Source organism: Moschus berezovskii, chromosome 14 (assembly GCF_049115385.1).
Source record: "Moschus berezovskii isolate FMDL1 chromosome 14, NW_MosBer_1.0, whole genome shotgun sequence".
In the NCBI taxonomy this organism is placed as follows: domain Eukaryota; kingdom Metazoa; phylum Chordata; class Mammalia; order Artiodactyla; family Moschidae; genus Moschus; species Moschus berezovskii.
This window is the reverse complement of record NC_142473.1, coordinates 80,477,937-80,494,268: the sequence shown is the minus strand read 5'-3', so window position 1 is coordinate 80,494,268 and position 16,332 is coordinate 80,477,937. Positions and strand designations below refer to the sequence as shown.

General features: G+C 42.2%; 1 protein-coding gene across 12 annotated transcripts in view; it reads left to right on the top strand.

Annotated features, from left to right (window-relative positions):
* Positions 1–4,187: 4,187 nt before the first annotated feature.
* The window catches only part of PHF21A (PHD finger protein 21A), a 187,746-nt gene continuing 175,601 nt past the window's right edge, over positions 4,188–16,332 (top strand). For 3 of the 12 annotated variants that reach the window (XM_055423927.2, XM_055423936.2, XM_055423926.2), the window contains exon 1: positions 4,189–4,718. The gene's annotated coding sequence lies outside the window, so the exon portion shown is untranslated. The other 9 variants (XM_088843278.1, XM_088843275.1, XM_055423933.2 and 6 more) reach the window with 6 other exon arrangements.

The following is a 16,332-nucleotide window of genomic DNA, read 5'->3' as shown; positions in this document are numbered from 1 at the left end:
GACTAATCAATGAGAATGAAGGGGAACTGGGTAGTGGGAGGGCGAACCTACCTCACTGTGCACCTGCTATTACAGGTCACTCACGTCTGAACTGTTTGCCTCAAAGGAACTCCTGGTGGCAAGCTTTCAATTTTCAGTTTATTTCTGGGATCTTGACTAACTTACACTAATTGCTATATTTTTTTCCTGTAGCACTTATGCCGGTTAGCCCTTTCAAAAATCCTACAAAGTATTATATTTATTTTATGTATGAGAAACACCAGGGTTCGGAAGGCCTAGGTGTTTTTCTTAGGCCACACAGCCAGTGAGGGTCTACTGAGTGCCTCCTGTCAGGGACACTTAGAGCTTGAGAGAGACCCACGGAAACATAGCACAGCCTTGAGCCACCCCAAGACTCCTGGGATGCCACATGCCACATTAGCACTGACGAGGTACTGGAACGCGTGTTCACTGTATCTGGTTACATTAACTCAGAAAATGAATCTGAAGGCACAGGAAAAGATGTCTTACGTGGCTTTGTGTGCCCGGCACTGTGCTGAGCACTCTCTCTGAATTATTTCACTCAATTTTCTCACTAGTCCTAAAAAGTAGGTATTAAGAGCTGCATTTTACAAGATAGGAAAACTAAGGCTCTGAAAGATTAAGTTATTTGCCTAAGGTGCCTTGGTTGAGAAGCAGTGATATGTCTTAGGTGTGAGAATCCAAGGCCATTGGTTCCACTCCTCTTCAGCATCTTAGAGTGAGGAAGAGTATATAAATGGAAACGTGGTTGCAAGCTAAAGAATTCTTTTTCATAGAGTTTGATATATAAGTTATGAGATAATTGTTTAGCTAAAATATTTTAATAAAATGTAAATATCAAACATGAGTTTATATATATTTTTTGGAGTATAATTGCTTTACAATGTTGTGTCTGTTTCTGCTGGACAACAACAGCAGACTGTGAATCAGCTACATACACCCCCTCCGTCCTGAGCCTACCTCTCACACCCCACCTCCTGCAACCCAGCCTCTAGTTCATCAGAGAGCACCAAGCTGAGCTCCCTGTGTTATACAGCAGCTATTTTATGACACTCATTTTTGATTGCTATGGATTTAGTGAGAAATATTTGGGAAGTTTCCTGGTGGTTCAGACAGTAAACAATCAGCCTGCAACGCGGAAGACCGAGGTTCAATCCTTGGGTTGGGAAGATCCCCTGGAGAACCCACTCTAATATTCTTGCCTGGAGAATTCCATGGACTGAGGAGCATGGTGGACAACAGTTTGATTGCTATTCAAACATGTTAGTAACCAAGCACTTATACAAGAAGTTCAGGGGCTTTAGTCTTCAAAAATTGGGTTGATAAAGGACAGCCCATGGGCCCAATCCTGCCCACTCACTGGTTTCTTGAGGTCCATGAACTAAGAATGTTTTAACTTTTTTTTTAAAGGGTGAAAAAAATAGGAATGTTTTCTGACACATGAAAAGTACATAAAATTAAAATGTCACAGCCCATAAATAAAGGCTTTATTACAACACAGCCAGCCTCATTTGTTTACCTACTTTCTATGGCTGCTCTTGTGTTACAACTGCATGGAGTTTAGGAGTTGTGACAGAGACTATGTGGCCTGCAAAGTCTAAGATAGTTTCTATCTGGGATTCTACAGAAAAAATAATTGCTGACCCCTGTTCTACAGCATTTACACATTCAGGCACAATGGGAGTTCCTGAATTTTTTCTATGAAATTCTGAAACATTCTAAACTCTTTTTTCTGCCAGAAAGAAGGTTAAACCAGTCATGCTCTGAAAAAATTTTGACAGCCTGGGCTGATTTGAAATGACACCATTAGACTATGGTCCAGTGCCTAGTGGGTCCTTCTTGAAAGGACCCTGCCTTCACTCATCTTTTAGATACCTTAGAGTCATCTCTAGACAGTAAAGCTGCATCTTACTACCCAACCAGTCCTTCATTTATACTGACTGCGTTATGGGTTTAGTTTTACAACATTATGAGTTTATCCAAGCTTTTTAAACCATTTATAGGGACTTTCATTTTCGATCTCAAACTCTTACTCTCTGCTATGAAAAAAAATTTTTTTAATGTAAAGCTCAGAGCACTAAATGGGCTACACATGTAAAATAAAGCCCATAATTTTATTTATCCTTTAGCTTTAAGAAATCAGAATTTTTAAAAATTGCTTTTTCTTGAGAAATGAAACAATTTTGCAGAAATAAAAAAAAATGCTTGCATGTCCAGGGATCTCAAAGCACCTCTGGTGGAAATACAAAACAGGATAAAGAACGTCTATTTATTTTTAAATACTGTTTACTTCTTGAGGGAAGTAGTATTTAATATAAAAGATGTGACTAGTAAGAAATAGAGTCCAAGACTATTTCTGGTTCTGTCAATGACTCACTTTGACTTTGAGCAAATCGTCTCACCACTGTTGCTCTTTATCTGAAAAAACTGGACTTCATGCCTATGGGAGTTGCATGGCTAATCAATGCCTGAAAAATGCGTAGTGGCAGATGCTACAAAAGTGCTGAGCCTTAAAAACAAAACCACCCCCACCCCCCATTTGTATTCAGTTGAGGTTGGGGCTTATTGTTATTTAACATTCGAAGGCCAACAGTACGTTAAGTCCAGCGTGCTGAACAGAACAGATAATAATCACCGCCCAGTAGGAATTTTTCAAAAAAAAAATCTAAGATTTTTGGACTTTTATTTTTTCCTTTTCGTGGTTAGGTATTATTTTAGAATCTAGTAATATATCCATGCAAAAACATTCAGTTCTAAGTTGAAAACTATCGATTTGAAAATCTAAATAAACCCCCTGGAAAAGAAAAAAAAATAAAAGCCTTCCCCCGCCCCGTCAAGAAATCTCAAAACAAGAATTCTTCTGATGTTTTTTTCCCTCCCTGCAGTTCTCCATGTTACAGTCCTTGGAGGTAGAATAGGCATAAAATACTTTCACTAATAAAATATGACAAACCGCCGGATTATACGTGGCCGATTCCCAGTGACTGCCCTGCTACACAAAGCAGAAAAGTAAATGCCATCATCCCCCTTAGAACAAAAGAACTTAGGAATAAAAAACATGGAGAGGGGGGCAGAAAGCGGCAATAAATAAAGGTGAGCGAGGACCCCGGCCCCCGCCCCTCCCCGAAGCGAGTGTGGGACGGAGTGTGGCTAATAAAGTGGTTCAAGGGTAGTTATTTGGAAAGGGGGCGGGGTGGCGAGGGGAGGGAGCGGGCGAGCGGGCGAGCGAGCGGCGGCCGGGGATTGCATGTTGCATTCGACTTGAGGTGGCATCTTTCTCCTGTTGCCTGGACCACGCTCCCCCATTGCAGTGCTTCCCTCCTCGCTTCTCTCCGTCCCTGCCCTCCACGGCTTTCTCCCCCCGCCTTCCAAACTGCTGTTGCACTGGAGCGAGTTGGGGCCGCTCCGAAGCCCCTTTTGCAGCTCCTGCCGACGGGAGGGGGAGTTGGGCCCGGGCCGCCGAGTTGGTGGTGCTGGGGGCTGGGGGGGGGGGGAGTGGCGGCCGCAGCGGGCTCCGGCCTCGCCTCCGCTGCAGCTCCTCGGGTGCCGAGCTGCAGCGCTGCACGGGCCCGTCACTGCGGCGGCCCCGGAGTTTGGCCGCTCGGTGCTCAGCCCCGCCGCCGCCGCTGCACTGGAGTTTGGCTGCCGCTGCCCTACTTCACTCTAGTTTAGTTTCACTCACTTTACATCCGGGTTTTTTCCCTAGGCAATGGGTGCCGAAGCACACCCCGTTCCTTAGGCAAAGTGAAATAAATTCGCCGCACCGACACGTCAAGTAGTCCGCCCGCCCGAGCGCCGCCGCGGGCCCCCCGCCGCCCCTCCCGCCGTCCGCGCCACCCCCCGGGGGAGCTGAGGGGCCCGAGCTTCCCCGCGAGCCGCGGGGAGGGCCGTGCGGCGGTGGGGGGGGAGGCGGCCCGGGCCGGCCGCCGTGCAACTGCGCCCGGCGGCCCCCGCCCCGCGCCCGTGCCCCGCTCCCCCGGCGCCTCCGCTCCTGCCCCCCGCCCCCGTCCCCGCTTCCCTCGGCCCCCGTCCCTCTCGCCCGGCTCTCGGGAGCCGCGGGGGCGCGCACGGCGGCGGCGGCGGGCCGGCGGGGCCGCGCGGCGCGCTCCCGCGCGGGCGAGAGTGTGTCTGGGCCTGGGCGGAGGGATCCCCGGGCTGAGGCGGCGGAGGTGCTGCGGCCCGGGGCCGGGTGGTGAATGGGCTGGTGGTGCTCGCCGCCGCCGCCGCCGCCGCTGAGGAGGAGGAGGAGGAGGATGAAGAGTTGGGCTTGTTTGTCCCCCACAGTTTCTCTCCTGCTGCTCTGATTTCTGCCCTCCCGGTCCGGCCCGGGGCCTGTGTGTGTGTGTGTGTGTGTCTCTCTCCTGGACGAGGAGGAGGATCCAGTTCCTCCCCCCACCCCCTCCTCCCCACCCCCCCTGCCTGGGGAAGAGGAGGAAAGAAACAGCCCAGAGAGAGGGAGGCAGAGAGAGAGGCAGAGGGAGAGGAGGAGGAGGGAGAGGGGACAACCTACCATCTTAACACACTAATATCTAAAAAGTGCGAGAGGCCCAGAGCAGCGGAGAAGCAGCAGCAGCCGCTCCAGCGCCTTCCCTCCCTCCCCATGAAGAAGAGTTCCCTCCTCCTCCTCCTCCCTGCTTCTCCTGCTCAGAGTTCCTGCCTCCAGCTGCCAGGGGGGACAGCCAGCCAGCAGCAGGAGGGTGCAGTATCCCGGCTTTTCCATTCTCTCTTCTGCTCACTCTCCTCTCTCTTTTTTTTTCTGGAGTAGCTCTGTTTGCCCTCCCTCCCCCTTCCCCCTCTCTCTCCTCTCTGTCTTGTCTCTCTGTTTGTCTCTGGGAGGAACTGGGGGCTGCTTGCTCGGAGTTTGTTGGGGGGGGAGGGGTGTGTGGGAGGGAGGAGGGAGACGGGGGGTGTTCTCGCCAGGACCCCTCAGTCAACTTGAGATTCGAGCAATAACTTCCCCTTCGGGGCGCCCCCTCCCCCTGCGTGCCCTTCCTATTCCACCCCACCCACCCCCCCCCAAAAAAAGACAATGGAGAAGCCTGGTCTCCCCCTTCCTCCCCTCTGCCCTCCGCCCCTCCCCAGCGTAGATTGGAAGTAAGTTTATGAGCAGCCTCGGGAGCCTGGGCGCTGAGTGCTGGGCCGGAGCGGGCGACAGAGGCGGCGCGCCGGGGGTGGCGGGGTGGGGGGTGTCACGGTGTCCCGGCGGGGGGCCGGGCAGTGGGGGGCGGCCGGCGGGGCCGGGGGGCGCGCAGCCTCGTCCGCCCCCTCGGGCTCGCCCCCCTCGGCCCGGGGGTGGTCGCCGGGGCTCTTTCGCTACCCCGCCCCCCACCCCCTCTGGATGCTGTCGGGGGGAAGTTTTTATTATGGTTATTTATTTATTTATTTTTTTTTGGAAAACCATCTTGTTTGGTGACTGAGGGATCTGGTTTAAAAAAAAAAGATAAAGCTGCGGCTGCTGACGCTGCCGGGCCCGAGTGTGAGTGTGTGTATGTGTGTGTGTGTGTTGGTGCATTTGTCTTGGGTGGCCGGAGCAGCGTTGGGGAAATTCCGCTTATTCTTCTTCTTCTGCAACTTGTTATTCCGGAGAGTCTGCCTGCACCCCTCACCCCGGGGCCGGCCCTCCCGCACTCGCCCCCGCCGCCCGCGGCCGCGGGGCGCCCCCGGTACCCCGAGCGGGCCGGGGCCGGCAGGAGAGGGGCCGCGGCCGCCCCTCCCCCGCCCGCGCCCCCGCCGGGGGGAGGGGCGCGCGGAGTGGGACTCTTTCCGTTTGGTCCAGCCCCGCCGTGCACGCAGTTCCCAGCACTTCTCGTCATCCTCTCTTTGGTCTCTTTATTCTGCTGAGCGGTGCTGCTAGCATTTCTTTCTTTTTTTTTTTTTTTTCCTCCCCTGACCACGTTCGCGATGGTGGGTAGCAGCAAGGTGGTCCTGGCAGGGGAGGGGTCGATGTCGAGATTGGGCACCGGGGGGAAGAATGTCTCGTTTCAACTTTGTCTGTGGCTTGCACCCCCGGAGAAGGCCACACGCCGGTTGTGGGGTGCAGATGTGCCGAGAGTGATTTCTAAGTAGTTGAGTTGTCGAGATGAGGGTACGACTGCTAATGGTAGGCAGGTTTTGTTTTCATTGGTGAATCTGGTGTCATCATATTCCGGTCATATGTTGAAATATTCTTTGTTTAGGTCTTGAAGTAGAGGATCTTACTCCGCACGTCCACATTGTGTTGTTTTTAAATGATGTCTCTGCAAGTATGGCTTTTTAGAATTTAAATGTGAGTTAAGGTACGGGCGTGTGCGGGCCTCAGCACTGGCCTTGACAGTGAACTTTTTGTGGCTCTGTTTTGGTTTTCAAAGATTTGCTCCATAGCTGGGGTGCGAGCTGTGCATTTTAGTGTCAGGAATGTAGCTGCTTGAGCTGGGGACGTTGAAGAAGGAAGAACATTTATATATTAATAATTGATAGCTGAATATTCGAATCAGATTAATTGGACTGATGAAAGTTTTTTTTTAAAGCAGTTGTGCACTCTAGGAAGGAAGCCTCTTCATAGGCACACTTTATAGGGGTTCTTTAGGGCGCAGAGCTTGAATATCTCCTTTTAGAGAGGATACTCACCAACATCTGTAGCTTCATTGAGGGTCTGATAAAGGGACTGAAACTGGGGCTAAGACATCGAAGTGTACTTTTCAGTGTTTATGTTGTTTGTTTACATCTGACGTTCACTCACTTTTGGGCAGTAGAAATAAATAGGTCAGCTTTTCTTTTGCTTTCTGAAGACTAGCCCCCTCCCCCAGCCCCCTTTTTTTCTAAGTTTCACAATTTACTTGGTTTCACAGCATTGTAGGAAACTGTTACTACATTTTTACTGGAAATACTATTATTCATTTTGATTTTGGTAAGTCCTTTTCTGTTCTTTTTTTCTCTTATGTTTGTATATGGAATCTACATTGTGGGCTTAAAACTGGCTTATTAAGGTCCATTTAAAATGTCTGAAGAATGCATTTTAAAATCTCAGGACACATCTTTTGATGGCAAAGAGGAAGTTTTTGTTTGCAGTTATGCTCATGTTTATGAAAAAGTTCTGTACTTAAAACTTTTGTAGATGTACAACTATCCTTAAATGAAGAGCATAGTAATAGTGCAGAAAATTCTTCAAATAAGTTTCTGGCTAACACGTTAAAAATATTTCAGGTGCTTTTCTTTATGTCATACTTTTGCTTTTCTTGAGGTAATAGTATTTGCAATATGACTGATGTTGCTTGGATGGTCTTAAAAGTCTTTTCGCTTGAATGCTTCAGAAGGCTTTTTAACATAGATTTTAGATAATTTTGCAAGCTTTATTTAAACTTATTGGACTTAGAACTCCCAAGCGAGTCTTTATGGACCTGGAAAAGTAAAAAGCCCCCTGCCTCTGCCAGCTTTTATTTTTAAGAGGTGTAAGTGTTGGGTGGCCGCTGTTTCTTTTAGCTTTGAAGGGTCCATCCATCCTTTTTCCCATTCAGTCATCTGGAAAGAGCTGCCTCAGAAATACTCTTCTTCTGCTTACATGAAGAACTCTAAATGCTATCCAGCAGGAGGTGCTGCAGCAAGATAAAGGAAACCTCTGAATTGTAAGGGTCTTGCTACTTATTACAGCTCTACTTAGCTTCAGCTAAGCAACAGGATTAACACCTTAAAGTTCCAGAAAGATCTTGAGTAAGTCCATTGAAAAATTCCATTTACTATTAGAAGCTGAAATTTGTGACTGCTTTTTACCTGCTTACAATATTACACAAAGTAGGTTGCTTATGGTGAACAGCTTAAGGATGCTGCCCTTAGGTACAGAGTACTGTTAGAAATATTTTGTTTGGAAAATAATTAGTTCATATTGGAGTTACTTTCATATTGGTGAGTGGAGTTGGTTGAACACGTTTTTAAAAATTACTTGCTGTGGATGGCTAGAAACAAAAGTAGTTAATATGACTTGGGACTTTCGACTTTGTGGTCATCTTCATAATACGAGTGAGATATAGAATACTTGAACTATTATTGGAAAGGGAGATATTGTATGGAAAAATTCGTAGACTTTCTGTGTTTTTTTCTTCCCATCTGTGAACAGTAGTCCTAACAGATAAATTCTTAGGCCCTCAACTTTATAAATACATGCAGTGAATGTGTTTGAGTTGAACTAGAAGTAAAGTTTTGTCTGTGGGTATAGGTCATTGCTGATATGAATGTTAGTAACACTTAACAATAACTGCATAAAGATGGAAGTATTTTCGTAGCATTTATAGCACATGGTCCTTTGAAACTCTTGTTAGTGTTAGGTGAATTGATTTATTACTGGAAATATTATGGTACTGTGGTGGCTTGTAAAGTTTTATATCAAAGTTTTAAAAACTAAAGAATGTGTAGAAAATTTGATGAACTTGCTTTGAATTTTGTTTTTTGGAAATAATGCTGTACTTTTTTCTCAGTAAGATCAAATGATATAATACATGTGAAAGTTCTTTGTAAATTGACAGAAGCCATGCAGATGTTAAGTTGTTGAGATAGGTGGCTAATTAATACATGGGCAGAAGCTCCTGGCTTTAAAATATTAACTTTCTTCATATGATTTGGGAAACAAGTGCATTAAAAGTGCACCCAGAACACTTTATGAACTTTTTTTTTAATACTGCTGTGGTTACCAAAAAGCTCTTTGTTAGAATATTGAAGCTTTGTTTAAAAATGCTGTCTAGGCAGTTTCCCCTAATTAAAAAAAGATCATTTTTTCCTTTTGTAGACCCTGTGAAATGTGTATCTCCTGTTGAAGTTTTTCTTCATTCTCCATTGATGTGATAGTAGTTGATTTTAGTGATTAAAGTTCCTGTATTCTTCTATAGACTTTTTGTAACACAGAGTAACAGATGTCACAGTTAATATTTTGATTGTTTTGACTGATCCTGCTAACTTTCTGAAAAATTCTTGCTAACTAAACCATTCAAAGTTGTTTCAGAGTGGAAAGACATGTATCTGTATGCGTTAGTATTAGGTACCTGTGTGTATCATTTTTGTTTTTCTAATTGAGAAGGATGCATGAGGAAATGACTACTCAAATCTAGAGGAGTGCACTGAAATATTTTTGGTGTCAAAATAACTTAGAAGTTTACAACGCAGAACTTTGAATTCTGGCTTTCTTAATAGACTCATAAATTTGGACTGAACTAAAGTAACATTGATAATGGGGAGTTCTTATTTTGTGAGCATATCAAAAGGTATAGTATCCTAAATTTTAGAATTACCTACTCTTTATGAAATAACCTCAACTAGAAATTATAGAAACTTGCCTCGGTGAAGGGTGAGAAAAACATGTAACTGTTTGGATAAAAATGAAACTTCTCAGGGTAATATTAGCGTTTCCATCCTAGACAGTGAACACTAAAGTTTTATTTTTTTGGAGGAAATACTGACATTAAGGTTTTAGTAACGTGTTTTTAAATTTTGGATCCTTAATATTTTATTGCCGAAGTCTTTTGTATTTAATTACTGTTGAAAGGGAGAAAAGGAAGGGATTATAGTTTTAGGTCTCTAACCTTTGACAGAAATCATTTATTATCTATATTCAGAGCTGATTTCTTGAAACCTGTTTGACTCTTCATATTAATTTGTGCTGGGAAATATTAATGATTTATGTTGACTTCTCAGAACTTTTGTACATGGGCTTTTTTCATAGGCCCTGAATATTCTTTCGGAGCATAGCAATGTATTTTGATCACTTTCTAACTTTATCAGGTGTGTATTTTTGCTGCTTTGAGTCATTTTTTTAAAGTAATATGTTAATACTGCATGAAAATTATTGTTGATAATTATTTTTTCAATAACATATGTTTCCTTCTTTGTATCAGGTGTGTGCATGTGGCCAGACTGTTTTGTGGGCTTTCATATCATCTGATTTGTGTATTGAATTTCTGAACAGTTACCTTTGGTGAGAATGTTGAAATAGACTGTTTGTTAGGAATAACGTCTATATTGCTTGTGTATCAGTTGAGTCTTAAACTGGGAAGGTGGTGAACTCTTCCCTTTAAGACATAATCTGTGTTTCAGTCATCCTTTGAGTTTTTCTAAAGCAACTTTCTTACACTAGACACTTGTTAGGCAGTTTGAATGCCCCTCCACTTCTCTCCCTCCAACACACTGCAGACTGCACAGCTCTGCCCCCTTTTTTTAAATAAAAAATAGTGAGCAGGTCTCAGCTGGAGCAAACTATTCTCTCCTGTATTTTGGAATCATCTATGGAAATGTTCTTCTGCTTTTTAAAGTAGACAAAGTGAACTGATAATTTGGAGATAGGAAAGGGATGGGGCCTAACAGGTTGATGATCTAGGTTATATTTTGACTTTGTTTGTGGGCCTAGGGGAGAAAAATAACTTAAACACAGAAGCCAAAAAGATGGGTTTTGTTTTATTGTTTTGGCTGCATTGAGAATACAAACTGTCAGTACTTGAGGAGAAGGAGCAGCAGAAAGGAATTGATTTTTTTCTGCTGCAGATCCAAGTATTGTTAACCATGTGGATCTCTAACGCAGCATACTTACAAATCAAACAGTAGTTGATTCTCTGACTCAATTAACAGTCAGAACCCTAGACTGTTTTTAAAAATTTTAAATAAGTACCAAAAACTTCAGAGTAATGACAATAATTTCCTGATAAAAGTGGGTGATGGTAACCATGGCAACTGCTATCTCTGGCCTTATGGACAGTATGTTGTATTGATGAAGCTTCAGATCCTGTAGTAGCCTGTCACTTTTATGGTGAAATGTAGTAGCATGTGTTGCAGGTGATTTTTAGCTGGATTGTGTTAAATTTGTGTGCCAGCTTATCTTTCCTTGTTAGGAATTTCTTGGACTGTATTCCACAACATGTTTGTGAAGGTGCTGTTGCCTGAAAATAACCCACCACCTGTGTTAGGCCTCCTAATGCAGATTGCACTTAGTTCTCTCCCAGCCTCCTCCTTCAGTGTTGCAGAAAATAAGAGTGTGTGTAGAAATTATATACATGTATTACAGCTCAAAGTTATCCACTTGGGTTTGGACATGTCATTGATAGCTTATAAAACAAAAAAACAAAACTTCTGTGTTTCTGGAAAAGGTCAGTGGATGAGAGAAATGGATCTGTAGTTGGTATTTTCCTAAGTGTTTTTTTCACAGACAGATGTGTCTGTGAAACGAAGGGTGAGAAAGTGGAGGGGGTAAATAGTGAGGACTCGACAGAGGAGGGACTTCCGTATTGTTGTTGTGTGTGATGGTTTTATGTGTATACTATAAGAATGTATTTCCCAGTGGGCCTAGTGGGCAGTATGAAAGTATGGAAAATGTTTTCTTGTGAGAATTTTCTTCAAGAAAAATTTTTTATAAAATGTAATTTGAAAGACTGTTAAGAGAAAACCTGATAAAACAATTAAAACTTTTTTGGGGTATAGGGGATAGAAAGCTATGGAACTGATCGAATTTAAGCAATTGTTTTAAAAGTTGTATCTTTAGATATCATTTAAAATTTGTGTCATGTCTTTTTACTTTTTAAGGATTTCTTTTATACAGTTATTCTATTTTACTAATGTGAAAATGTTGATCTAAATGTTGATACTTTTTTTCTGTATATGGTAAAGAATCTGTACTAGGGCAGAGAACAAGCAAATTATATGTAGATTTGACTAGGCCCTGATAATAAGATTTAGTCAGATTGTGCTAGATAGTTCAGAGTTTCTTAAAACTTACTGTGATAGGGTGAAATGGTTTACTTACTACAAGTCCCAAGATGCAGTGCAGTTTTTTGCCTAGCTCCAGAATAGAGCATTGCATGCTGGGACCTGTAGTTGATTTTAACAGCACAGGGAACCCTTCCCTCCTGTCTACTCCATTTTATACACAGCTTCCCAAATCCTTTAAGAACTTTCTGCTAAGTAAAGTTTGATTGCTAATGTCATTATTATTATGCTGCTAGTATTCAAAAGTGAGTCTCCAGAAACACCCTAGTGTGATTTTACTTTAGATGCATCAGCTGTTTTTTAAAATCAGTTGCTAAAAGATTTACATGTAGAATAGCATACATATGTATATATATTCAAAACTTGACTTTGCAGTTGTAACTTTTTTTGTTGTTTGTGATGATACAGATTTCTTTATAATTACAACATTAATTGATTGCTCATGTGGGCATTAGAATTAGAAGACTGTTATTGTAGGGCCTGATATATATGCGGTTCTTTCTTTGAATGGGGACAGCTAAGTTGGATGGAAGGGTTATTTTTGTGCCAGAATTTAAGTAGAATTTTTTATTCTCCTGTAATGATTATCAACGTCTTGAGTCTCAGTATTCTTTAAATGGAAGACAAAGTCCTGAAAATAATTGTTATTTTAGTTTAAGTTTAATACTCAAAGCTTAAGATTGAAAGAGAAAAAAGTAAGATTATAAAAACAAAATGTAATTTGTTTATATTTTCATTTGTAAATTTAAAAATTCTGTCTTTTTGAGGGTTCTAATACTTTCCACTTTCTTAACTAGTGTCAGTGTTGTAGGGATTAAATGTTAAAATCTGTGAACATGAGTAGCACAGTGCCTGGCACATAATAAAGTCTCAATAAATATATATAGTTAGCAGTAGGTTTAGCAGTAGTGTTTATTGTTATTTTTTAAAATATCATGATTTACATTTTTTCCTCTCTTTTTACATTATTATTTATTTGATCAGAAACTCAGGATGTTCTAAAAAGGCCTTGAGATTTTTGGCCTATAGTAATGATATGGCAGTTCCTTAGACTTTTTTGCCATACATAAAATGTCTTCACACCTCAGTTTCTCCCTAAGTGATATATGCCCCAAATCAGACAACCAGCCAGTACCAGAATTTTCACTGGGATTCAGCTTTGCCTATTCAGAACTCTTTGCCACTGTGCCTTGGCCTTTGGTTGATTTTAGAAAGTTCAAAAGATAATGAAAATTTCTTTGTTAATAATGTTTGCACTGTTAGAAATCCAAACTAGTTGATTAATGAAAATAAGATGCTATAAAAATTTCCTCGTGTCACAGTGTACGTAACCTTGGAAAAATTCTCTCGTGTTTATAAGCATGAAACAGTCTATCACCACAGTTCATAGTGTTACAGAATTGATGTATTGGAGGCCAGTGAGCAGCCCCAAAAAGAAAATGTAGTTTCAGGTCTGTGGGATGTACTTAAAATGTTAGGTTCAAAGAAGTCATAAGTCAGTCTTTATGTTATTTTTCTCTTTTAGGACATGAACTTCTTTTGAGCTCTTGAAATTGTTCGAGGATAATTTTTTATCTACATGGCTTTTAGCTTTTTGAGAAGGAAAAGGGACACCTGGGAATCTTGAAAAGTGTAGGCATAAGTTGTGGTGTATGTACTTAGTCTGAGTGTGTGTAGAATCAGGGAAGTGTCTTTGTTACCTCCTTGACCATTGTTTATTAGAGTTCATCGAATGCTATTGCTGAGGGCTGCTGTTTATTTAAGAAAGCTCTGCCTTTAGTAGTAATTATTCAAGTACTTATTTATACAACAACCCATTCCACTGTAATAATACTAATCTTTTTTTTCCTCATAAAGGTGAACTGAAACTTGTTAATATTTGTAGTTTAGACATTAGATAGATTTTTTAGATATGTCATAAATTTATGGAGTCTGGTCTGATATGCTTCTACATTATGGTTTTATTTATTTTATATTAACTCATCTTTTCAAGATCCAATATTAAAATGAAATTAATTCAGTGGTTACAAAGATGTTAAATTCTAATGGCTAAGTGTAAGGGAGAAAATGGTCTCTGGTGTTGCTTGGCCAGTGCAGGAAGTCTGGATGAATTCTTATCTACATTTTATAGTTACACACTAAAGTTGGAAATAAGGAGGGGGTGTAAGAGGAGTGAAACTGGGCAGTCATGTGTAATTATCTATAGAGTCCTCTGACACACCTAAGTTATTGAGCACAGTTTTCTATCTTTTTTAAAATGAAGTGTCCCAGACCACTTGTAAATGAAACAGTTGCGATAGTGTCAGAAGACCTGGGTTTAAGACCAGTCCTGTCACTGGCTGTGCACTCTTGGGAAATTCATCCTAGCTGAGCTTTCATTTCCCCAGTACTGTAGTAAAATCGGGATAATGGTGAAAGCCTGCTTCACTGTATTCCTAAAAGGATGAAATAATACTCATGAATGTACTTTATAGACTAAAGAAGTACATAAAAATTTGAGTTTTTAATCACTAATAGATGGCTGGATTTTCAGATATTTGTTTGTATTATGTTAACAATGTTAATATTTACAAAATTTAAATATATGAGTTGGAATCATAATTGGTAATCTAGATCACCCTCCCCCACCATGGCCAACAGACAAGTTCTTAACGTGTTTGTAGTGTAGTTCTTGACTCACTGCCGTGTTTGTGTGTATATATATAAAAATACCGTAAGTATACTGTGTGGTACATTATTGAAAAGTTTCAATTATGGCCTTTTATGTTGAAAAATGTTCTTATGTGTTAATATTCAAACTTAAATACATATATTTGTTCTTAGAGAAAGGGCATATATATAAGATTTTAAATATTTGGCAAGTTGTGAACAGTTTTTGTATTTTGGGGTTATCTGTTACTATATGTTTAGTGTGATTATTAGTGTGTTTAGTACTAGCCTTTTTACATATAGTATCTCAGTTAATTTTAGTCCTCACAGCAATGTTCTGAGGATTTACTGTTATTATCCTACCCCCATTTTACAGATGAGGAAATGAAGGCTTCCCTGGGATCACATGCATAGCCATGATAGTGTTAATTCAAGCCCAAGTTTGATTCCAGAGCGCCTCCTTTTAAGTATCTGTAATGCTGTACTAAACTCTGTAATTCCTGTAGAAGCTTACCAAGTGCATTACTGAAGGAGTTTTCAGTCTACTGAAATGGCCACAGCTTTGACATATCCTTTTAAGAATGTTTCATCTGATTTTGTTGGGTTAGGTTGAGTGTTTTGGAAATAGTAAGCAGTGGAATGGAATGGAAATGAAGGCATTTGCGATAGTTTATTTCCTGTCCTAGGTGGCGCAGTGGTCAAGAATCCACCTGCCAATGCAGGAGACACAAAAGTTGTGGGTTCGATCCCAGGATCAGGAAAATCCCCTGGAGTAGGAAATGGCAACACACTCCCATATTCTTGCCTGGAAAATTCCTTAGACAGGAGAGGCTGGTGAGTTACAGTCCATGGGGTCGCAAAGAATCAGACTCGACTGAGCACACACCACCTGTGTCCTGTCCATCACTGTATGCCCATTGCAAAGCACAGCGCTTGCTATGGAGTAGGGTCTAGAATCTGTTTCTTGAAGGTTAGCCCATTCTCATCTACTTTACAGAGAAGGCAATGGCAAGCCACTCCAGTACTCTTGCCTAGAAAATCCCATGGTTGGAGCAGCCTGATAGGCTGCAGTCCGTGGGGTCGCTACGGGTCGGACACAACTGAACGACTTCACTTTCACTTTTCACTTTCACACATTGGAGAAGGAAATAGCAACCCACTCCAGTGTTCTTGCCTGGAGAATCCCAGGGATGGGGGAGCCTGGTGGGCTTCCATCTATGGGTTCACACAGAGGCGGACACGACTGAAGTGACTTAGCTGCAGCAGCAGCATCTACTTTAAATTTTTCCTGTGTATTTAACTATGTATAATGTTGTTGTTTAGTCGCTAAGTTGTGTCTTACTTTTTTATAACCCCATCATGGAGTATAGCCTGCCAGGCTCCTCTGTCCATGGGATTTCCCAGGCAAGAATACTGGAGCAGGTTGCCATTTCCTTCTTCAGGGAATCTTCCTGATTCAGGAACTGAACTCATGTCTCCTGCCCTGGCAGGCAGATTCTTGATCACTGAGCCACCAAAGAAGCCCCATGTGTAATGTATATACATTTAAAAAATAAGTAGAATTATACCATCATATTTAAAGTTTATTTTTTTCAGGTGTCTATTTTAAAAACTTGGGCTTGTTTTTGAAAATAAGGCTCAGATGGGAAATGGTAGTGAGATTGGAAGGAGAGAGGTAGGTAAGATTTGTATATTAAGATTGTAAACCTCTAAAGTCTGATGCTAGGAGGGATTGGGGGTGGGAGGAGACGGGGACGACAGAGAATGAGATGGCTGGATGGCATCACCGACTCGATGGACATGAGGTTGAGTGAACTCCGGGAGTTGGTGATGGACAGGGAGGCCTGGCGTGCTGTGATTCATGGGGTCGCAGAGAGTCGGACACGACTGAGCGACTGAAATGAAAATGAATGAATGCCCTAGACTGATTATTACCTATGGGGCAGA